The following is a 26,098-nucleotide window of genomic DNA, read 5'->3' as shown; positions in this document are numbered from 1 at the left end:
AAGCAAACTAATGAACATACATGTGGCCAGTCCTATACTGATGGGTTTTCTTCATCTGTTGAGGAGGGCAACATATACTAGATGCTGTATCTGTAACAAAAACTATCAATTAATATCACCTTTAAATAGAGGCTATTTGCTGTTTCAATTTTTCAGTATTTAATCTTTTAATTAGCATGTCAACATTACATTAAAAGCTTAAGTTTGCTTTTTGCAGAGATCTGCTTTTAACATTTTGTCATTGTAGCATAACTAGTGTCTTTTCTAGACGAAACACACGTCTGGCATCAGTATAAATTTTAAACCAGGTATCTATGATGAGTTTATTTACAAGTCCAATATTAACATGAAGCATCTTTTTGTCAAATTGTTCAGAAACAAACTAATTGTATTGCCTATCAAATATAAACATATACTTAAGCAAACTGTAATGAACATACATGTGGCCAGTCCTATACTGATGGGTTTTCTTCATCTGTCGAGGAGGGCAACATATACTAGATGCTGTATCTGTAACAAAAACTATCAATTGATATCACTTTTAAATAGAGGCTATTTGCTGTTTCAATTTTTCAGAATTTAATCTTTTAATTAGCATGTCAACATTACATTAAAAGCTTAAGTTTGCTTTTTGCAGAGATCTGCTTTTAACATTTTGTCATTGTAGCATAACTAATGGGTCTTTTCTAGACAAAACACACGTCTGGTGTCGGGTATCTATGATGAGTTTATTTACAAGTCCCATATTAACATGAAGCATCTTTTTGTCAAATTGTTCAGAAACAAACTAATTGTATTGCCTATCAAATATAAACATAAACTTAAGCAAACTGTAATGAACATACATGTGGCCAGTCCTATACTGATGGGTTTTCTTCATCTGTCGCGGAGGGCAACAAATACTAGATGCTGTATCTGTAACAAAAACTATCAATTAATATCACCTTAAAATAGAGGCTATTTGCTGTTTCAATTTTTCAGAATTTAATCTTTTAATTAGCATGTCAACATTACATTAAAAGCTTAAGTTTGCTTTTTGCAGGGATCTGCTTTTAACGTTTTGTCATTGTAGCATAAGTAATGGGTCTTTTCTAGATGAAACACACGTCTGGTGTCAGGTATCTATGATGAGTTTATTTACAAGTCCCATATTAACATGAAGCATCTTTTTGTCAAATTGTTCAGAAACAAACTAATTGTATTGCCTATCAAATATAAACATAAACATAAGCAAACTAATGAACATACATGTGGCCAGTCCTATACTGATGGGTTTTCTTCATCTGTCGAGGAGGGCAACATATACTAGATGCTGTATCTGTAACAAAAACTATCAATTAATATCACCTTTAAATAGAGGCTATTTGCTGTTTCAATTTTTCAGTATTTAATCTTTTAATTAGCATGTCAACATTACATTAAAAGCTTAAGTTTGCTTTTTGCAGAGATCTGCTTTTAACATTTTGTCATTGTAGCATAACTAGTGTGTCTTTTCTAGACGAAACGCACGTCTGGCATCAGTATAAATTTTAAACCAGGTATCTATGATGAGTTTATTTACAAGTCCAATATTAACATGAAGCATCTTTTTGTCAAATTGTTCAGAAACAAACTAATTGTATTGCCTATCAAATATAAACATAAACTTAAGCAAACTGTAATGAACATACATGTGGCCAGTCCTAAACTGATGGGTTTTCTTCATCTGTCGAGGAGGGCAACATATACTAGATGCTGTATCTGTAACAAAAACTATCAATTAATATCACCTTTAAATAGAGGCTATTTGCTGTTTCAATTTTTCAGAATTTAATCTTTTAATAAGCATGTCAACATTACATTAAAAGCTTAAGTTTGCTTTTTGCAGAGATCTGCTTTTAACATTTTGTCATTGTAGCATAACTAGTGTGTCTTTTCTAGACGAAACACACGTCTGGCATCAGTATAATTTTTAAACCAGGTATCTATGATGAGTTTATTTACAAGTCCAATATTAACACGAAGCATCTTTTTGTCAAATTGTTCAGAAACAAACTAATTGTATTGCCTATCAAATATAAACATAAACTTAAGCAAACTGTAATGAACATACATGTGGCCAGTCCTATACTGATGGGTTTTCTTCATCTGTCGAGGAGGGCAACATATACTAGATGCTGTATCTGTAACAAAAACTATCAATTAATATCACCTTTAAATAGGGGCTATTTGCTGTTTCAATTTTTCAGAATTTAATCTTTTAATTAGCATGTCAACATTACATTAAAAGCTTAAGTTTGCTTTTTGCAGAGATCTGCTTTTAACATTTTGTCATTGTAGCATAACTAATGGGTCTTTTCTAGAAAAAAAACACACGTCTGGTGTCAGGTATCTATGATGAGTTTATTTACAAGTCCCATATTAACATGAAGCATCTTTTTGTCAAATTGTTCAGAAACAAACTAATTGTATTGCCTATCAAATATAAACATAAACATAAGCAAACTAATGAACATACATGTGGCCAGTCCTATACTGATGGGTTTTCTTCATCTGTCGAGGAGGGCAACATATACTAGATGCTGTATCTGTAACAAAAACTATCAATTAATATCACCTTTAAATAGAGGCTATTTGCTGTTTCAATTTTTCAGTATTTAATCTTTTAATTAGCATGTCAACATTACATTAAAAGCTTAAGTTTGCTTTTTGCAGAGATCTGCTTTTAACATTTTGTCATTATAGCATAACTAGTGTCTTTTCTAGACGAAACACACGTCTGGCATCAGTATAAATTTTAAACCAGGTATCTATGATGAGTTTATTTACAAGTCCCATATTAACACGAAGCATCTTTTTGTCAAATTGTTCAGAAACAAACTAATTGTATTGCCTATCAAATATAAACATAAACTTAAGCAAACTGTAATGAACATACATGTGGCCAGTCCTATACTGATGGGTTTTCTTCATCTGTCGAGGAGGGCAACATATACTAGATGCTGTATCTGTAACAAAAACTATCAATTAATATCACCTTTAAATAGAGGCTATTTGCTGTTTCAATTTTTCAGAATTTAATCTTTTAATTAGCATGTCAACATTACATTAAAAGCTTAAGTTTGCTTTTTGCAGAGATCTGCTTTTAACATTTGGTCATTGTAGCATAACTAATGGGTCTTTTCTAGACAAAACACACGTCTGGTGTCAGGTATCTATGATGAGTTTATTTACAAGTCCCATATTAACATGAAGCATCTTTTTGTCAAATTGTTCAGAAACAAACTAATTGTATTGCCTATCAAATATAAACATAAACATAAGCAAACTAATGAACATACATGTGGCCAGTCCTATACTGATGAGTTTTCTTCATCTGTCGATGAGGGCAACATATACTAGATGCTGTATCTGTAACAAAAACTATCAATTAATATAACCTTTAAATAGAGGCTATTTGCTGTTTCAATTTTTCAGTATTTAATCTTTTAATTAGCATGTCAACATTACATTAAAAGCTTAAGTTTGCTTTTTGCAGAGATCTGCTTTTAACATTTTGTCATTGTAGCATAAATAATTAGTCTTTTCTAGACAAAACACACGTCTGGTGTCAGTTATCTATGATGAGTTTATTTACAAGTCCCATATTATTGCGAAGCCTATGATAGTTTTCCATAGATTCACCTGCAAGTTACCTGTCGATTTAAACTTTTGTGAGTTCTATTGTCCCATCTAACAAATACAACAGGTATTGTTCTCTGTGTAGTTTATTTGATGGGACCTTTACATTTCTTCCAAGAGAAATATATCACTCATTGATTAATTTACCTGACCAAAAAATTGAACTGTCAATGATGAAAAAATATGTATACCAATACTAAGTAAGGACCCACAAAACTGCATGTGGTGTTGTATTTATTCAATACCAATAACTCATTTTTAATGTGTTCAACATTAATACTGATTCAAAATTTAAAAGTTGATTTCTGATCAAATATTCAAAATTTTTGTGTGTTTGATAATTCATTGGAAAATACTGAAAAATGTGTCTGAAATAAACTTTTTATTATTAAACCAGATTTTATATTGAACAGATTGAAAATATATTAATGATATATTGAATAAATACAATATTGCATACAGTTTATGTGAGTTTATAGAAGTATTCCAATAAAAAAAGAAGATAATTTTTTGGTCAGGTAAATTAATCAGTGAGTGATAGATTTCTCTTGCATGAAATTTAAAGGTCCCAGTGAATAAACTACACAGAGAACAATACCTGTTGTATTTGTTAGATGGGACAATAGAACTCACAAAAGTTTAAATCGACAGGTAACTTGCAGGTGAATCTATGGAAAACTATCATAGGCTTCGCAATAACATGAAGCATCTTTTTGTCAAATTGTTCATGTGAAAAAAAACTAATTTTAATTGCCTATCAAATATAAACATAAACTTAAGCAAACTCTAATGAACATACATGTGGCCAGTCCTATACTGATGGGTCTTCATCTGTTGAGGAGGGAAACATATACTAGATGCTGTATCTGTAACAAAAACTATCAATTAATATCACCTTTAAATAGAGGCTATTTGCTGTTTCAATTTTTTCAGAATTTAATCTTTTAATTAGCATGTCAACATAACATTAAAATCTTAATAAGTTTGCTTTTTGCAGAAATCTGCTTTTAACATTTTGTCATTGTAGCATAACTAATGGGTCTTTTCTAGACGAAACACACATCTGGCGTCAGGTTTCTATGATGAGTTTATTTACAAGTCCCATATAAACATTGGGCATCTTTATGTCAAATTGTGCAGGAAAAAAACTAATTTGTTTGCCTATCAAATATAAACATAAACAAAAACTATCAATTTTTCAGATTTTAATCTTTTAATTAGCATGTCAACGTGAAATCAAAACCTTAAGTTTGCTCTTTGCAGAGATCTGCTTTTAACATTTTTGTATTGTACAGTATCAACACTTATGAGTCTTTTGTAGACGAAACGTGCATCTGACACAAGTATTTAATTTTAATCCTTGTATCAATGATGAGTTTATTTACAAGTCCTATTTTAACATGAAGCATCTTTTTGTCAAATTGTTCGGGAAATTAATTGTTTTGCCTATCAAATGGCAACGTTACATCAAAACCTAAAGTTTGCTCTTTGCAGAGATCTGCTTTTATCATTTTTGATTTGAGCTTCACTGAAGAGTCTTTTGTAGACGAAACTTGTGTCTGGCGAGAATTTTAAATTTTAATCAAGGTATCTACATAGATGCCAACCCCCTTTTGACACAATCAGTAACAAACTATCAAATTTTCCGTATTTACCAATACAAATTACTGACAAGTGGTTGCATAGTGATGTGCACGAAATTTGTCGTTTAACATGTTGTCTGTAGTATGTATTCCATTCATTTATTGTTCAGATGTTCTCGACTAGTAAATTTTCGTTTTGTCAAGGAGAAGTAGAGAAAGGGGGAAAGTTACTTCATAAATGCAAGTTTGCCTCTTCGGAAGTCAGTTAGTTACTCAACAATAGGTTGATAACTCCCGAGAAACCGGAAGCATTACATTGGCGTTTTCTAAATACCGGACCAGGACGGAAAAGTAATGATAAAAATCCGTGTTTTAAAAAATTGAACGGCGATGATTGGAAATCCGTAACTGTTCGACTTTGATCGTAATAGCGTAGTTTTTATCGCAAAATCGGAAAAACTACGCAAAAATCGTAATGGTTGGCATCTATGTATCTATCATGAGTTTATTTACAAGTCCCATTTAAACATGAAGCATTCACTGAATGCATCAATGATATATCAAAATCTTAAGTTTGCTCTCTGCTGAGATATGCTTTTAGATTTTAACATGAGGCATCTTTTTGTTAAACTGTTCAGATAAAACTGATTGTATTGCCTAACAAACATGAACATAGTTTTCAGATGAACTGTAATGAACAAATACATACTTGTTGACTCTTTCCATCTGCCATGAATCCATCGTCTTTGGTTGAGGAGGACAACATATATTAAAGAAAAGGATTTTTTTTAACAAAAGCTATAAATCAATATCAGCTTTAAAAAGACACTGTTGCAATTTTTCAATTTCTTTTTGATTTTTTAAATTTTGGAAAAAGAGCCAATTATGAAAATCTATTTTGGTGCATCAGTCATTATAGCCTTGCTATCAAATGTAAAGAAATTGGTAAATATCAAAATTAAATTGTCTATACCCTTTATTGAGCAAACTCATTTATACTCTGGAGAAACTATAAGTCTTGAGTCAAAGTCAATCCAATGTTATAATGCATGAACATTATTCAATGCTACAATGTATTATCAAAAACATGATTTCATCATAACACATCAATAAAGAGGTCAATAATGAATATGTTTTTTAAAGGAGCTAGTTTCAATGGTCCCTAGTCCCATTCAACTTGGATATTTTGTCTAAAGTCTTCAGTCTAGGTGCAGTGTTTGGGTCTTCAGTCCAGTTGTTTTCTAGTCCAGTTGTGTCTCCAGTCCAGGTGCAGTTTTTGTGCAATATATAGTATCTACAGAGTAGAAATGAGTAAAACTATTTTCAATCAAAATTTTCTTCACAAGTTAGTTAATTATATTTCATTTTAAGATATGGTAAATGACCTAGGATACTCTTAAAAGTTAGTGTGATTATAGGGAGGGATCCATGCTGTTACAATGTTTTGTTAAAGAAATGGTACCCAACATCATAACCAGTTTTTGAAAATGAAAAAGTTATCTTTTATTGATGTATTTTAAAGCATGGCTATAGTAAACGTTATTTTGAAAAAGTTTTTAATTTCTTTAATTGATGTTATCATTTCAAAGAAATGCTGAAAAAGAAAATGGTCATCATAATTTTGTACGAAGGAACAAGATTAAGAGAAGGCATACACATAAACTAGCTCATTGAAATAAATATCTTAAATACCTAAATAAATATAATTAAGAATAATTCTAACTAGTTTTTAAATGCTTTATAATAGACATCTACTTTAAAACAACATAATTAACCTAATTCTAATCTATCTAAGGCAATTTTGTAATTTTATGCAAAACCAAATCATGAAAATTGAAGTTGGCTGACTTTGAACTACCATTCAAATTTTAAACAAGAGTGCACATGCTGAAATGTCTTGCCATCTTTACTAATCATTGATATTATGTTGATAGTCCTAAGTATAAAGCTTTATTAAAAACTGTCACATAAACTAAACATTTACCAAGATAACTAAACAAAGACCAATGAACCATAAAAATGACGTCAAGGTCAGATGAACCATGCCAGGCAGACATGTACAGCTAACAATGCTTCCATACAACAAATAAAGTTGACCTATGACTTATAGTTTAAGAAAATAGACCAAAACACAAAAACTTAATAATGAGCAATGAACCGTGAAAATGAGGTCGAGGTCAAATAAAACCTGTGCAACAGACTTAAAAATCATAAAGATCATAAAATAATTCCATACACCAAAATATAGTTGACCTATGGCATATAGTATTAGATAATCAAAGAGCTGAAAGCTCTGAAGAAAAATGACGCCACTGTCTCTAATATTGGGATAGTTTTTATGCAAGTCTTGATTTTCACATACCGTAATTTGTTTAACAATGCAACATATCTCGTAATCATATAATTGATATTCGTATATGTGTGTGTGTGAAGTGAAGGTGCCAACTGGCTGGTTTTTTTTTTAAGACAAATGAATAGGTCAAGACTACCTGAATTGTACAAATAAATCCCGTGGAAAGGCTTCTATATTTCTCACTGGTACATAGGCTGAATCCGGGTCCAATCGCGCCCATTCACGTTTGCGCCAACTCATGTTCGCCCCCTTTCACTTTCACACCCTACATGTTCGCAACTAATCTTAATTGGTTTTGTGTTTAATAACTCTGTAAGCAAGTGTTTTCTTATAAGTATAATTGTTGTCATTGTCTCAAAATAAAGTGAGACAGCATTTTTTTTTTGTGTTGAATAAATCTTAATCATGTTTTGGATAGCGTATTGTTAAAGATAATAATAATCCTTTCTAAATAAAGTGGTATTTTGTCAACGTTTTATTTAGCGTTGAATAACTCTTAATCATGTTTTTGGTTAGTGTATTGCTATACTTTGTTTCATTGACCTCTTTCATAATGAAGTGAGATTCTGACTAATTTTTTTTCTGTGTGTTGAATAAATTTTATCATGTTTTGGTTATAATAGTGGATTGCTATATTTTGGTTCCTATATTTTATTGTTTCGTTGTTTCAGATCAAAGGGCTTAAAAACAATTATCTTATGTGTTTTTCCTTTAAAATCTTCAATGTTTTACTCATACCAAGCTATAAATACATTCAGTATTTACACCAAAGCAATTTAAAACAACAATCATGATTTTCCAATTATTCAACTTGAATTTGAATTAAAATTGGGCGCGAATGAGTAGAGTGCGAACGAACCTTGGGTGTGAACGTGCGAGGTGCGAAAGTGTATTGGGCGCAAACAGACCTGATACCACATAGTCTGAACCACCTTCTCCCACAAAATATGAAGTAAATTAAAAACAAATTGTTCAGAGAACAATTGAAGTCTTTCCACTAGAAAAGATCTATTTTTATATTGAAATATGAAAAATCAGTTTAAAATGTTAGTTCCTATGGCTTTATGACGTCCTATTAACCTATGACCTTGACCTCAATTTCAAGGTCACAAACCATGGACCTTGAATCAAAATATCCTAGGTCTTTAATATGTTTGGTTAATGAGTACTACCACTTGACGCGTAATTTTAAATGTAAGATGGACAAAAACTCCCTTTTATTGTATGCGCAGCCTTTCAACCAAAATATACAAGTAAGGACATGTCGCAACTAATAATTTATGAAAAATTATTTGTCAAAATGTCATACAGTATTTGAAAAGAAGTGAAAATAAGCCAAAATCAAAATTTATAATATGACCTTGACCTTTGACATTTTCATTTTTACTTTTTAGTACCAATGACCTCATGAAGACCTTAGGTCTCTATCAGTTATGGTTTACCAGTTGAAAATGCATATCGCTTGAATCAAATGAAAAAGGGGGAATAACTCTCATATGGAGTCCCCATAGAGCTATGGTTCAAACGGATATTCTTATCCTAAATATGTAACGAGCAATTTGGTAAAATAAAATCTTTTACGGTTACGAAGGAGAGGTGGCCACAAGAAAAACAGTGTTTGGGGAGATACTCTTACAACATAATGTATGTTGTTATAATTACATTTGATATATGTTTCATTATAATACTTTATTCTGATTGGCTAACTGCACATCACATGTTATTTCTCAAGCAATTGCATCACTCAATAAAACTTTTTATTCATGATAACACGTGGTCCCACAATAAAGTGCACAGATGAATTGAATAAAAAAGTTATAAAATTCGTGTTTTCATGATCCTAGCTAAAAAAAGTAATTATAAGTATTGAATATTTCTTTTTGTAACCTCATAGTGTTGCAAAAGCGTTGACCGTGTGCACATTTTTAGAATGAAGCGCTTACGCTTACGCGCTTCATACAAAAAGTACTTCGGTCAACGCTTTTACACCTCAATGAATTTACAAAAAAAAAGCATTCAATACTTAAATGCAGTTGTAAATTTTTAAAGCAAAAAGAGTTAATACTAACTTTCACTTTTTTTGGATGTTCATGTACATTTTGTATGTATTTATTTTTCTCAACTACATGAATTTTTTGGTGTATTTTTTATGATATATATGAGTAGTCCAAATAATTATTACGTCTGGCAAGGCTTCTTAAATTTTATTCTGGGACACCTTCCTATGACCACAAGGCTATGTTAATTTTTTTCTGGGACGCCTTCTTAGGAAGCCTTCCTACGAACGTCTTAGGAAGGCGTCCCAGAAAAAAATAAAATAGCCTTGTCAGACAGACGTCATTATTATTTGGACTAATACATGAGATATTGGATATTTTTATGCATTATTTAACCAGTTGAGTCTTTTACAGGATTGTTTGTTTAATGCTGTTTAAACATTACTGAAAAAAAAAACACCTTAAATTTGCTAATTATTTGGCATGAAAGTTTGATTTATTGAAAGGGACTCATAGTTTTCCATTTAATTTTAATAATTGTCTAATGGTTAAAACAATAGCTTCGTTGTTTACTTTTATACACAACAACATATTCACTTTGGTTTCGTTGTTAACCTAATATTCACTATGTACTTGGTAACAGTTATTAATTAATTGAATAGAAAATATTATAATAAATATTATTGGAAGCCGAATTGACGTCAAATAGGTGCCGATTTGACTAGATGCCAATTTAACCAGGGCAGGTGCCGACTTGACTTGTACGTTTCAATTCCTCTGCGATCGTTTGCGGTATTTTCTTGAGAAAACCTATTTTCCATCATCAAAGAGAAGAAGAAACTGCTTGAAATGATTCCCGAACGCTTCGTGATTGTTAAAATAAGTTTAATTCACTCAAAAAACAATTTTAAAACTTGCGATGTTTAAACAGGAAGTTTCAAAAGCACGTGTAAAAGAAGAAATTAACCGGTGAGAGTGGAAATCTGTACATAACATATATCACTATAGTACGACTTTTAAAGCAAAACAGTTTCATCCTTTTGTAAAACAGTCTTAAATATGCCTATCACATTAATGTTTGAAGGGTCTTAAGCTTATTCAAACCATATAAGTCGGTATGAAACACCAAAACGGAATGATAATAACCGATTACGTTTTGTAGTTTACAAAATTCTGGACTGGTTCCTGTCAAACTACAACACTTTGTTCGACTGTAGTGGAATACAAACAGAAACCAGTTAGTTTGTAAACTGGTTCCTGGCTGATTACTACACAATGCTCATGTATAATGATAACACAAGCACATTCCAGTTTGTATTGAAATTAGTAAATACGAAACCAAGCGCGGTAGGCAGAGAAATCAGGTCGGCAGTTATGGAACAATGACTGCGTCATTTTCCAAAAAAGACCAAAACTCAAAAACTTACACTTTGACCACTCAACCATGAAAAGAGGTCAAGGTCAGATGACATCTGTCCGCTAGACATGTACACCTTACAATCATTCCATACAATCAATATAGTAGATCTATTGCATAAAGTATGAGAAAAACATCCCAAAACACAACTTAACTATAACCACTGAACCATGAAAATGAGGTCAAGGTCAGATGACACCTGCCAGTTGGACAAGTTACACCTTAGTCATTCGATACACCGAATATACTAGCCCTATTGCTTATAGTATCTAAGATATGGACTCGACCACCAAAACTTAACCTTGTTCAATGATCCATGAAATGAGGTCAAGGTCAAGTGAAAACTGTCTGACAGGCATGAGGACCTTGCAAGGTATGCAAATACTAAATATAATTATCCTATTACTTATAATAAGAGAGAATTCAACATTACAAAAAATCTGATTTTTTTTTGAAGTGGTCACTGAACCATGAAAATGAGGTCAAGGACATTTGACATGTTACTGATGGAGACTTCATAACATGAGGCATCTATATACAAAGTTTGAAGCATCCAAGTCTTCCACCTCCTAAAATATAAAGCTTAAAAAAAGTGAGCTAACGCCACTGCCGCTGGATCACTATCCCTATGCGGAGCTTTCTGCAACAAAAGTTGCAGGCTCGACAAAAATACTGAAGGCTTTTTCTTCAGATAATACCATTATTTAAGTATCTTGTGATAATTGAAGTCATCTTTACTTTCTGAATTATAACCATGTTAGCTCACAGATATACCAAACAAAATAACTTCTCCGGATTAGGTCTAACTGATTATAGAATCTCAATTTAGCAAGCTCACATACCAATGTCCCCCAATTGCAGAACAGTAGCTTATGGCATAGTCTAATCTGTTTTTTATTGAAAACCCGAATTAAAGATTAGGGGTCAGCACAAGGAAAAGATAAATGACTAACTAATTGGTTAAACCCTACTTAGCGTTGGGTTTAAAATTAATACGATTTTTCTAAGTATTTATCATAAATAAAAAACAGACTATACCTAAGGGCAACCATAGCCTGGCTCTTCACAATCCATCTCAATTCCAAGTAAGGTGACTGCAGGTCAAGTTCATATTGTATTCAAGAACTAAAATGAGATGAACAACATAAGTCAAAGTAGTAAAACATGCAAGTTTAACTTATCTAATCCAATGACCTAATTCAGGATGAACGACATGACTTAACCGCTTACTGCATTTCAATGTAAACATGCATTTAGTGAAGGTTGCTCGACCTCCAAATTAGTTTTCTTGTTTGAATTGTTTTACATTGTCTTATCGGGGCCTTTTATAGCTGACTATGCGGTATGGGCTTTGCTCATTGTTGAAAGCCGTACGGTGACCTATACTTGTTAATGTTTGTGTCATTTTGGTCTTTTTGTGGGTAGTTGTCTCATTGGCAATCATACCACATCTTTTTTATAAGGTCTTATTCTCACATAAAAATTTCAAAACCTGCAGATTTATTATTTCCATAATTTTCATAACTGATATCACAGAGATATGTCTCACCTTTTTGTAATTTTGATTATGCAAATGTTGAAATCAAAGTAACAATTCTTTAACATCTTACACAAGTTATGCAAATATTCAAAGTCAATGAACTATGACGAAGTTATATTGCTAAACAATCTCCATGTAAATGAGATGTACCAATGCTAATACAACTGCATACCAAATACCATTTACTTTATTATTATAAGTGGTTCCCAAACCTAAATACAAACATTAACTTGTAAACTATGTAAAAAGTTTCAAAGTAAATTAACCATGAAGAGGGGGATGGAGCTAAATAATCTCCATGGAAACAATACTTCCAAATGCCAATACATTTGCATACAAAATATCATTGACTTAACATTATCAATTATCTTAAAGTGATCTAATCACAAACTAATACATGTAAAATAAGCAAAATTTTGAAGTCCTTAGACCATGACTGAGGGGACAGGGTCAAATAATCTACATTGAAATGAGATTAGCCAATGGCTTATACAAATGAATACCAATTGACATTGGCCTTCCACTAATGGTCCCCCTTGAACTGACTTAATCATAAACTAATACATCTTTAAATATAAAATGTAGAGAGTCTTATAACAACAACACATTAGGGACTGCTGCAGAAATTCATTGATAGACACCTTCATCAGGATAAAAACAATACATAAAATCATGTTGAAGTACAAAATTGGGTTGTTAAAATTCAAACATCACAAATTGTTACAATGGTAAGTAACGTTATTAAAATATGAATTTTTTGTGTTATTAAAATTTGCTGTAACAAAATGATAGAAATTATCATAAATTAAAGAACCTTTGTGAGCACGCTCACATACCCCTTCATATTGTCACTGGAGAAACAAAATCTCACTTCGCAAGTACAATGAACACAATCAAATGCTTACCTTCACACATTTATCCTAATTTGAATGGCAGCATGTTAATTATTATCTGAAAAGGTTTCGTGAAATTCTGTTGTGTGGTTTGAGAGGAGTTGCAATGACAAACTGTTGCAGTAGTACATTAAAGTAAATAAGTTCAAAGGGGCGTAACTCCTAGAAAAAAAATTGAATCGCAATTTCCCGTCGATATGCACAACTACATAGTATGTTCTTATTATCTGAAAAGGTTTCGTGAAATTCTGTGGTGTGGTTTGAGAGGAGTTGCGATGACAAACTGTTGCAGTAGAACATTAAAGTAAATAAGTTCAAAGGGGCGTAACTCCTAGAAAAAAAATTGAATCACAATTTCCCGTCAATATGCACAACTGCATAGTATGTCCTTATTATCTCTACATAGTATGTCCTTATTATCTGAAAAGGTTTCGTGAAATTCTGTTGTGTGGTTTGAGAGGAGTTGCGATGACAAACTGTTGCAGTAGTACATCAAAGTAAATAAGTTCAAAGGGTCGTTACTCCTAGAAAAAAAATTGAATCACAATATCCAGTTGATATGCACAACTACATAGTATGTCCTTATTATCTGAAAAGGTTTCGTGAAATTCTGTTGTGTGGTTTGAGAGGAGTTGCGATGACAATCTGTTGCAGTAGTACATTAAAGTAAATAAGTTCAAAGGGGCTTAACTCCTAGAAAAAAATTGAATTGCAATTTCCAGTCGATATGCACAACTACGTAGTATGTCCTTATTATCTCTACATTTTTATGTCCTTAATTATCTGAAAAGGTTTCGTGAAATTCTGGTGTGTGGTTTCAGAGGAGTTGCGATGACAAACTGTTGCAGTAGTACATTAAAGTAAATAAGTTCAAAGGGACGTAACTCCTAGAAAAAAAATTGAATCGCAATTTCCTGTTGATATGCACAACTGCATAGTATGTCCTTATTATCTGAAAAGGTTTCGTGAAATTCTGTGGTGTGGTTTGAGAGGAGTTGCGATGACAAACTGTTGCAGTTGTACATTAAAGTAAATAAGTTCAAAGGGGCGTTACTCCTAGAAAAAAAATTGAATCCCAATTTCCCGTCGATATGCACAACTACATAGTTCGTCCTTATTATCTGAAAAGGTTTTGTGAAATTCTGTTGTGTGGTTTGAGAGGAGTTGGGATGACAAGAAACAGGACTGACGGACGGACTGACAGGTCAAAAACATTATACCCGTTGCAACCCATTGCGTGGGGTATAATTAAGGAATCTCCCTCATGCAAAGCTCTGATTCCTTTCACAGATTTGGCTATACTTTTTGGACCTTTTGGATTAAAGCTCTTCATCTTTTATATAAGCTTTTGATTTCAAATATTTTTGCCCTGAGCATCACTGAAGAGACATGTATTGTTGAAATGTGCATCTGGTGCAAGAAAATTGGTACCAATTGTTTTATTAATAGGAAAGTACTGAAAGTGAAAGTTCATTGTAAGTATGTAAATAAACTATTAAAATAAATTAAAATAAAATAAAATGTTTTTGTTGTGAAAATGTTTGTTAAAAACAAAGTATCAATATCATTATAGTCTATGTTGAATTTTAACTGTGTTCGTTCATCAAACTATCGGGAATGGCCAGTAATCTGTAACTAGAGGCTCTAAAGAGCCTGTGTCACTCACCTTGATAAAGGGAAATAACTCCTAAAGGGGATTCATTTGAACATTTGAACATTTCAGGGCAGATAGATTTTTACCTAATAAACAATTTAACCCCCATGTCAGATTTGCTCTAAATGCTTTGGTTTTTGAGTTATAAGCCAAAAAACGCATTTTACCCCTATGTTCTATTTTTAGCCATGGTGGCCATCTTGGTTGGTTGACCGGGTCACCGGACACATTTTTTAAACTAGATACCCCAATGATGATTGTGGCCAAGTTTGGTAAAATTGGTAGTTTGGTCCTGGTTTAGTTCTGGTAGTTTCAGGAGAAGATTTTTGTAAAAGTTAACGACGACGGACAACGAACGCTAAGTGATGGGAAAAGCTCACTTGGCCCTTTGAGCCAGGAGAGCTAAAAATGGTTGTATCTCGAGGGTTTGTATTTGATCTTTAAATATATATAAATATAAATCTGAGTAAAAACTCTTACTTCAAAATACTGAATTATTTTGTCACATTTAAACATTCAGAAATGGTAACTCCATAATTATGGTATCATAACAATATTCATAGATTCGATAAGGCATAAACAGGGCTTAACTTAACTAACACAGGATCCAGGGGCTTTTAATAATCTAATTCAATTTGCCTGGGCAACAGAAAAACCTATTATTATATAAAAATTAAAATTAGTCCAGCAAGAGAAATCAACAAGTAATTGAGCCATGTGTAGTTTCATATTGAGGAATATGTCTAAAACAAATATCTCATTGTCAAACTAGAACTTCAAATATATGCAATTTCAAAAACTAAAGATACAGAGTGGCTTTATAAGGTTTAAAAACTAGAGGCTCTAAAGAGCCTGTCACTCGCCTTGGTCTATGTGACTATTCAACAAAGGACACAGATGGATTCATGACAAAATTGTGTTTTGGTGATGGTGATGTGTTTGTAGATCTTACTTTACTGAACATTTTTGCTGCTTACAATTATCTCTATCTATAATAATTGGCCCAGTAGTTGCAGAGGAAAATAATTACATTAGATGTATGTTTCATTATTAATACGTTATTCTGATTGGCTAACAGCACATCACATGTTATTCCGTAAACAGTTGCATGAGACAATAACATGTATCATGCATGATGACACAAGGTCCCACAATAAAGTGCACAGGTGAATTAAATAAAACTGGATACAAATCGTGTTTTCATGATCATAGCTAAAAAAATGTAATTATAAGTATTGAATGCTTCTTCTTGTAACTTTATAGGGTTGTAAAAGCGTTGACCTTGCGTACATTTTTAGAATGAAGCGCTTCCGCTCTTCATACAAAATGTACTTCGGTCAACGCTTTTACACCCTAATAAATTTACAAAAAGAAGCATTTAATTCTTAAATGTTAGTGAAAATTTACAAATTTTATGAAAGTAGACTATAAAGGGCAATAAATCCGTAGGGGGTCAATTGACCATTTCGGTCATGTTGACTTATTTGTAAATCTTACTTTTCTGAACATTATTGCTGTTTACAGTTTATCATTATCTATAATAATATTCAAGATAATAACCTAACACCGCAAAATTTCCTTAAAATTACCAATTCTGGGGCAGCAACCTAACAGGTTATCCGATTCATCTAAAAATTTCAGGGCAAATAGATCTTGACCTGATCAACAACTCTACTCTATGTCAGATTTGCTCTAAATGCTTTGGTTTTTGAGTTATAAGCCAACATTTTAACCCTATAATCTATGTTTTGCAATGGCAGCCATCTTGGTTGGTTGGCAGGATCACTGGACACATTTTTTAAACTAAATACACCAATAATGAAGTTTGGTTTAATTGGGCCCAGTAGTTTCAGAGGAGAAGATTTTTGTAAAAGATAACAAGATTAACGAAAAAAATGTTAAAAATTGACTATATAGGGCAATAACTCCTAAAGCGGTCAACTGACCATTTTGGTCATGTTGACTTATCCTAGTTTGCTGATCACTATTGCTGTTTGCAGTTTACCTCAATCCGTAATTTAATATTCAAGATAATAACCAAAGACAGCAAAATTTCCTTAAAATTACGAATTCAGACCTGTGCAGCAACCCAACAAAGGGTTGTTTGATTCATTTGAACATTTCAGGGCAGATAGATTTTTACCTAATAAACAATTTTACCCCAAACAGATTTGCTCTTAATGCTTTAGTTTTTGAGGTATAAGCCAAAAACTGCATTTTACACCTGTGTTCTATTTTTAGCCATGGCGTCCATCTTGGTTGGTTGGGTCACCAGACAAATTTTTTAAACTAGATACCCTAATTTTGATTGTGGCATTAAGTTTGATTTAATTTGGCCCAGTAGTTTCAGAGCAGAAGATTTTTGTAAAAGTTAATGACGGACAACAGACGCAGGACGACAACGGACAGACGCAGGACGCAAAGTGATGGGAAAAGTTCACTTAGCCCTTTCAGCCAGGTGAGCTAAAAAGAAGATGTGGTATGATTGCCAATGAGACAATACATATATCCACAAGAGTTCAAAATGACAGACATTAACAACTATAGGTCACTGTATGGCCTTCAACAATGAGAAAAGCCTATACCACTTAGTCAGCTATAAAATGCTCTGATACAATTATGTATAACAATGTAAACATGTTAGCAGGATCCCAACCCTCCCGGCCAACCTGGGACAGTCCTATAACAGTACAACATAAGAACGAACTATAAAAATCAGTTAAAAAGGCTCAACTCATCAGATGGACAAAAATACAAGTTGACGTGGCGGGGTTCTTGTACATCCATATAGTTCTATTTCCCAGTCACTGTTTTATGACTTTGTCAGCCATATCAAACTGACAATTTAGACAACAAAAATTACTATTTCATAGGATAAAACTCATTCAACTTAAATCAACACTCTTATAATTTATATAAAACAATTCTCTTTTCAATGACTCACACGTACGTGCTAGTCCAAATAATTATGACGTCTTGAAAGGCTATTATAAAATAAGAAAAAAAATATAATAGCCTTTCAAGACGTCATAATTATTTGGACTAACGTACGTGCATACTGACGGTCTACTCGAACAAGAAATCCACAGAATTCAGACAATTGTTTGGTTAAAACAGAGACTAGTATATACAATAAACATTATGCATATTGAATAATGACATTTTCTCGTCTTATCTTTATTCACAAATGTATTTTTTTATAAATGAAAACAAAAAGTTTTCGACAGTTACTCCTGAGAGTCACTCACCAAACTAGAATTAATTGACATTCCGATATTGTGTAATATTTAAAACTTGATATTTTATAATTATAATGGGTAACAATACTATGCCATATCTTATCTATAAATTTAAAGAAAGAATGAAACCTACCTTTTAGACGAAACTTTCAAAACAAATGCATGACCAGTCCTTCAGTTCAAAATGGATACGCCGGGAAGAGTTGAAAACTGTTACTTATAAATAGATAATCCCGCCAATAGTAGCCAACAAAAAAACAGAATGCACGTGGTGCCATGAACCGTGAAAAACGGGGGTTTCCCGAATATAATATCTTAATCATTTAATCCAATTAATTGGCAAAAATAATAAAGAAGAGAGAATATGAGGAGTGCTTAAATATAAACTAAATTGGAAATATGAGAAAATTAAATAATTGGAAAATTTGGGAAAATTAAAGCCGGAATTGGATAAAAGTATACATTTTGTACACTGGCGCTTGGGTGTATGATACATTTTTTCTTTCTATCTAAATATTAAACTTTGTATATCTATAATGCATATCTATCACGTCTTCTGTGCATGTCTCGCCTAATTTCGAGTGATTTAAACGACTTAGTGAAAATACCAAATTTTACTATCCATACAAGGGGGGGGGGGGGGCAGTGATACAACTTAAGGACGCATTCCTCTGACGGTTCAGTCTCTTTGAAATCTATTTCGTAATTTTTTTCATGTAATACAAGTGGAATTAAAATATCAATCAATAATTTATCATAGTTTTTATATCATTGACATTTAATTAAAAAAGAAACACGATAAATTGTATGAAATTTAGCCTTGTCATGGTTCGTGTGTCCAGCTTCAAAATGCAAGCCTAAATTGTTTGCACCAGAATTAGGCGCGGAGATAATTTGCATCAAAACGCTGCGGTGTATGCACATTCATTTTGGAGCTTAAAAACTATAGTTTTAATAAATTACTTTGAATCATTATTTATGTATGTTAACGTTTGTTTTTGTTTCACTTCTGTTTTTGTGATATTCCGTTGCTTTCCATATGTAGTTGATGTGTTTCCTTCGGTTTTGCTTTGTAACCCGGATTTGTTTTATCTTAATCGATTTATGATTTTTGAAAAGGTATACAACTGGTGCCTTTTTTTCATTAGCCCTACTGATTACCATTTACGGGTTGATACAGCTACTACAGAAATATTCTTTAATGGTAGATCATAGGTATATATTTCTTGAGATAGACTTTTCTTATACTTGAAGATTTGACTATACGACCTTCAACAATGAGCAAAGGCCATACTGCATAGTCAGCTACAAAAAGGACCCGAAATGACGAATGAAAAACAATTCAAACGAGAAAACTAACTGCCTAATTTATGTACAAAAAATAAACGAAAACAAATATGCAACACATCAACAAAAGACAACCACTGAATTACAGGCTTCTGACAGGCACACAAATATAGAATGAGGCGAAGTTATATGAACATGTCCCTTTTCAGGAGCCTGTATTTCAGTCGTCGCTAGTTGTGTTGTATATCATAGATATAAGAAGATGTGGTGTGAGTGCCAATGAGACAACTCTCCATCCAAATAACTATTTATAAAAGTAAACCATTATAGATCAATGTACGGCCTTCAACACGGAGCCTTGTCTCACACCGAACAACAAGCTATGTTGAAGGCCGTACAGTGACCTATAGTTGTTAATGTCTGTGTCATTTTGGTCTCATGTAGACAATTGTCTCATTGGCAATCATACCACATCTTTTTTTTTTTATAAGGGCCCCAAAATTACTAGTGTTAAACCATACAAACGGGAAAACAATCTAATTAAAAACCGATCTCTCATCGCTCCCGTTTTCTGATATGTCTCATCGCTCCCGTTTTTTATATGTCGCGGGGCTCCCGTTTTCTGATATGTCGCCCGTGACATATCAAAAACGGGAGCGATGAGAGATCGGTTTTTAATTAGATTGCTTAAAAACATACAAGACTAACAAACGCAAGATGCTCCTGAATTATAACAGACGCAAAATTGCAGCGGGGTTAAACTTTTTTTTTTTAAATATCAATCCCCCCTATATACCTCAAATCAACGTAGAATAACAAAATACATAGCAATATCCTTATTATTAAAAATAAGTGGACCCTCTTTTAGAAAAGTTGTTCGAAAGATATTGAATCCAAGTACCTCCCTTATAAGTTAAAAAGCAAAGTGTTTCTCTTTTCCTTTCGACAACAGCAAGATGACCCTTTGTCTGAGAGAAAGTCCTTCAATGGCGATACTCCTAACCTATCAACTGTTTCATTACATGTAATAAAAACAATTTGAATTGATGGAAATAAAGCCGGCTAAAAACTCAAAGACATGGTTACAGATTTTCGTTACACAATTTTTAACATAATGATAGTTTTCTCTTTTGAATTGTTTTTTTTGTCATTTCGTGACCTGTTATAGCTGACTATGTGGCGTGGGCTTTGCTCATTGTTGAAAGTCCTACTGTGACCTTAGTTGTTCATTTCTGTGTCATTTTGGTCTCTTGTGAAGAGTTGTCTCATTGGTAATCATACCACATCTTGTTTGACTGTAGATCACTCACTTGTTGACCAATAACGTGCTAGCCTTAAAAGTTTGCAAAAATAGCATAAACGACCTGTATAATCCAAAGATAAAGTCGAGCGCACTCTAAAAGGTGTAATTCAATAAGTGCTTTTTACAGCTTTTACATTAATTTTAGCAAGACAAATCTTTGTTTAGCTTGCTAGCTTTGCTTGTATCAATGTTTGCTCAAGCATGGCAATTAAGATAGGCGGGGCTTCAGCTTAATTGTATACATCATACTTAAATTTTATTGGACGTTACGTTTGAGGTTAAGGACACTAAATTTTAGGTATTTCATTTGACCATTATATTTCAGCTTCTAGTACTGTGATATTTTTATGTTATAAAGGCAACCTGTAGCTTTGCTATATAAAATGATAGAATCTGAAGCGAGATGATGTATCAAATATTCTTGCTTTGTACGTTTTCAAGACAAAATATTCATCTCAATCACACCCTAATATAAGAAGGTGCACTCGATTTTCTAATAAAAGGGATAATTAAGTAGGGGGGAAATGAATCACAAAATCAGAGTAGGTGTGTTCGAATAGCTATTTTGTTTTACTAAAAGTACTTGACGATAGTCTTTAAAGTTGGATGATGAAAATGCATATCTACGAAAAAACAATACACTTTTTGGCTTCCATTTCTACGCGATTGCGCTTTATATTTGACATCCTGTGATGTTATAAAATTTAGTGTCCATAACCTCAAACATAACGCCCAGTAAAATTAAGTATGATGTATAGAAGCTGAAGCCCCGCCTATCTTAATTGTCATGCTTGAGCAAACATTGATACAAACAAAGCAAGCAAGCCAAACAAAGATTTGTCTTGCTAGCATTAATGTAAAAGCTGTAATACTTTTTTTTTAATATCTTTAATTGATTTGTTAAAGGGGAACGGCAGCAGCATGTTTTTTATATAAAATTCCCATATGTTTAGCCAGATGTCTAGCAGGAAACATATATCACGTATTATATATCTCTGGTTTAGCATTGAACTATAAAAAGGACACATCATATTGATGACTGCTTACAGAGGCGGATCCAGCCATTTCTAAAAGGGGTTCCAACTATATGATCCATTCAAATGCATTGATCGTTAAAAAAGGGTGGATTTCCAACGAAAAGGTGTCCCATTATTCCAATTTTATCTACTACAATTACTCAAATATATGTCTTCGGTGGCATTGTAGACGTGTTTCCCATTTATGCCACACAATATCACATTGAAATCAACCCTTATGTCCTAAAGAAACCTAAGGAATATAGATCTATCAAGCTAAAATAAAAAAATAAAAATGTGTACTATAACTTCACCTTACAGAGTCTGTTGCAAATTTAATTCTGGCTTTTGAAGACAAATTTGGAAATGTACTACACAATTAGGATTATATTGATTTGAATTTACCATAGACATTATATAAGGGTATTGATGGGGGTTTATATAATTACGAATAATGGGCAAAAAATATAAAGTAAAGGGAAAAATTAACCCCAAAATAAAGAAAAAAGGATTATGATTTGCGAAGATATTTAGTAAAGAGAAAAACGGACAAAAGTATAAAGAATAAAGAAAATGGCCTATAAATTTAAGAAATTTACAGAATTGAAGGACCTCCCACACAGACCTTCTTGAAGGCCATATTTTGACCAATATTCGTTTACTTTTTATTAAGTGTGACTTTGATGGAGAGTGGCCCATAGTTGTCTCATGATTGGCATTCATATCACATCTGTTTATATCTAGTCAATTATGTATTTAGAAAATTCACCTGAATCAATGATTGATTAACTTATTGGCTCTTACCTAATGTCCAGTGGCAAATATTTCTATATATTTAATGCTAATAAATGGGTCTAAAAACTAAACCTTCGACATTGAAATGACACCAAGAATTGGTTGCCTCTTGTTGATTGGTATAAGAGAAACGTATCAGAGTACGAAATCCTGAAGTATTAGAAAAAGCCAATGTCAACCAAGACCTGGCAGATGAACAATATGCACCTCACAAATAGTTAATTGACCATATACAGTGGCGGATCTAGGACTTTTTACAAGGGGGAACTGACTCTCCTAAAAAGGGGGTCTCCTGTCATGCTTCAGTGAACCCCTTTCTGATCAACCAAATTTTTCCCACAAAAGGGAGAGGGGGGTTTCGGATCCGCCTATGATATATAGTTGTACTAAAACACACAATTTTATAAATATGCAAATAAGATGATCAGATCATTTTTTATATGTTTCCTATACTTTATTTTACAATCAGTATGAAATGCAAAGCTGACAGAAACACATCTGATGCCTAAAATTGAGGGGGAAAAATGCTTCACTGAGTGCAGCCTGATACAGCCACAGAGGTTGATCCCTGAACAATTAGGGCAAAGGAGAAGGTTCACGAAGGATTTCGTATTGCATCTTGTTAAAATATGAATCTTTAATTTGTTTATTTGCTGTATCCTTGCAGATCTTTCTAAAATTCAAGCATGTTTTTGAGTTATTAATAAACGTGTGAAACAAGCAATATTTGCATTTTTACTCAGTATTTATCCAATGCTCAAAATTCTCACAAAAGCAAGTTCATGAGTTATAGTCTCATGAAATTCTGTTACTTTTTTTCCGCAGATAAAGACAACAGGAAGTGTTCAAGGAGCAGTTGCATAAATAGAATCATGAAAGACACAATGATTTTTTTGTCCTAATTTTCACTTTTCTACAATTATCTCTAATAGAGCATGTGGTGAGATGTTAATTTAAAAACTTTCTACCATTTTTCTAAAACATGTCAGATTATTGCCATTGAGTCAATACGTTACTATAGAACCTGTGACAAGATTGATCATTATTAAACTTTCCACATGTGCCATCCAGAGGCGGATTTAGGGGGGCAGGGGGCCAGGCCCCCTTTTTGAGAAAAAAATTTGGTTGCTTGCATAGGGAATCACTGAAGCGTGACGGAAGTGGGCCCCCTCTTACGGCAGTCAGTGGGCCCCCACTTAAGAAAATTTCTGGATCCGCGTCTGCCATCACATGTGGCAAAATGGCCAGTGAGACAACTATCTAATATAGAATAAGATGGATATTTGCCAATGGGTCAACACTCTATTGTGGAACCTGCAGCAATATTGCTCTACCACAAGAAAGTGCACCATTAATTCATGGTCCCATTGCTTTCTATGTTAAATTCCTGCGTTTCAAGTAGGCACACCTCTTTTGTTTTAAGTTCAAATAAAGTGGCAATCATTGCATTTCAAAGCAACACTTTATGGTGTCTTGTACTAAAAAAAATAACTTACCTTTAATGGCATATAAGAAAGAACTGGTTCCCAGAAATTTGGATTTACCAAAACAGGTACTTCCAATCTGACAAACAGACAAAATGTACCCTTTTTTAAAAATTTGGTGCATTTTTTTTAATATTCAAAATCAAAAGTCCAAAAGTGTTCTACAATGATCACAAGTCCTTCAGCTTTCATTTGATACCAAAAATACCTAAATATTCTACATATTTTGAAAGTAACACTCATGCATAGGAACTATATTGTGTAAAATAGGTACTTCTTTCTGGTATGTGCTTTCTGGCAGGGGCTGAATTAGTGGCGTTACACCCCAACATGTGGCATAATTACCAGTGAGTCAACAATCTACTATAGATCCTGCAACAAGACTGCTTATTATTGAACTGCCTTTCATAACGTATGGAATAGACAACTATCTAACATAACATATGGCATGGTTGCCAATGTGACAAAAATCCACAAGAGACCAAATGACATAGAAATTAACAACTACAGACAGCCTATAGGTCAATGTTTGGCCTTCAACAATGGGTAATGTTCAACACTACCAAAGAACATGTTGCAAGATTGGTGACATAGTTCATCTTAAGGCACGCAACATATAAATAAGCATAACATTTAACTTATAGCTGTTTGACATCTATCAATATATATATAGTATAGACAGAGATCAATTTCATGGATTCACTAAATAAAATAACTAGGAGAAAAATTAACCAATAAAGAATATGGAATTCAAAGCAGAAATATATAATAGTTTTGCTAAAGGAAAGTCTTCTAGAGAATCTTTGATAAGCTGCAAAATGGCAAGTTTGCTTTTGGATTCATTGATGATTGAAGTGTTTAAAGACATTCACTGGCTTAACAGCCCTCGCATGGTCAGTCCTGTGCTCAAAGGCCTTTGGTGAGCATTCAAATATATTCTACAATCGGTCAGGAATAGGTGGCAGACGCCATTTTGATGGGCAGCCATCTTGGTTTTGGTGAGTAGTTTTTGGTAAGTTGTTTTGGTTTGGTTTATTCATTATTTTGTTGTTTTCTTGGATTCATTCAACTCTGTTACTAGTTTTCATAATTTGTATAAAATAACACAGACATGTCAGACATGAAATATTCAAAGTAAGATACCAAATGTGGAGGATGATGGAACCAAAATATTATAAATAATTTGTTGAGGCAAACTTAAATTTAAAGACAAAAGTAGAAATATTTATTGCATTAAAAAATCATTGACAACAGAATAAATTAACACATTCACATTAACACATTTAATGGTTTTATTAAATTACAGGTTGCACATGTAAGCAATAATCATGTAAGAAAGTATAAATATTTTGCATCCTATTTGTAAATCGTAAAACACAGGTTATTGTAGCAAGCATAAATTAAAAAACATTGGTCCTTTTGATTGCATGTGACACCTTTAAGGCACAACAATTACTGATATTTTCATACTTACAAATGATTCTAGAATAGACATAAAACATACAATGTTCTGTATTTATGTAAGAAATTAAAAAACATTTCAGAAGAATTATGTATGAAGTGTATTTTTTAAGAAATGACTCTTACAAAATAATACTAGTGCTAATAATAGTTTTAGTACCTGTATGTGCTATATTTATACTTTGATGGGCATTTTTTTTGTTCCTACCAAAAATACATTGAAGGCCTTGTTTGACCTAATTGTTCCATGAAATTAAGACTTTCAATTTGATATTTCTATTCTTGTTTTAACTTAAAGTTGGAAAATTCTAAAAAAAAACTATCACAGTAAATTTGGACATGATATAATTTTCAGTGACAATTTATAGATAGAGGTTGTGTTTCAAATGGTTTTGATATGTTGAAAATGCATAATT

General features: G+C 32.7%; 1 long non-coding RNA gene across 2 annotated transcripts; it reads right to left on the bottom strand.

The window, feature by feature from the left end:
- Positions 1-6,432: 6,432 nt before the first annotated feature.
- LOC134714301 (uncharacterized) lies at positions 6,433-18,560 on the bottom strand. Of its 2 annotated transcripts, none has more exons than XR_010106536.1 (3): positions 18,470-18,560; positions 12,049-12,135; positions 6,433-6,837 (listed from the first exon to the last, which is right to left on the bottom strand). It is a non-coding gene; the product is annotated as an uncharacterized LOC134714301 (long non-coding RNA). The 2 variants fall into 2 exon arrangements; XR_010106537.1 differs by having other exon boundaries at positions 6,441-6,537.
- Positions 18,561-26,098: the final 7,538 nt, after the last annotated feature.

The sequence above is a fragment of the Mytilus trossulus genome, chromosome 4 (genome assembly GCF_036588685.1).
Source record: "Mytilus trossulus isolate FHL-02 chromosome 4, PNRI_Mtr1.1.1.hap1, whole genome shotgun sequence".
NCBI lineage: Eukaryota > Metazoa > Mollusca > Bivalvia > Mytilida > Mytilidae > Mytilus > Mytilus trossulus.
This window is presented reverse-complemented; position numbering and strand designations above follow the sequence as displayed.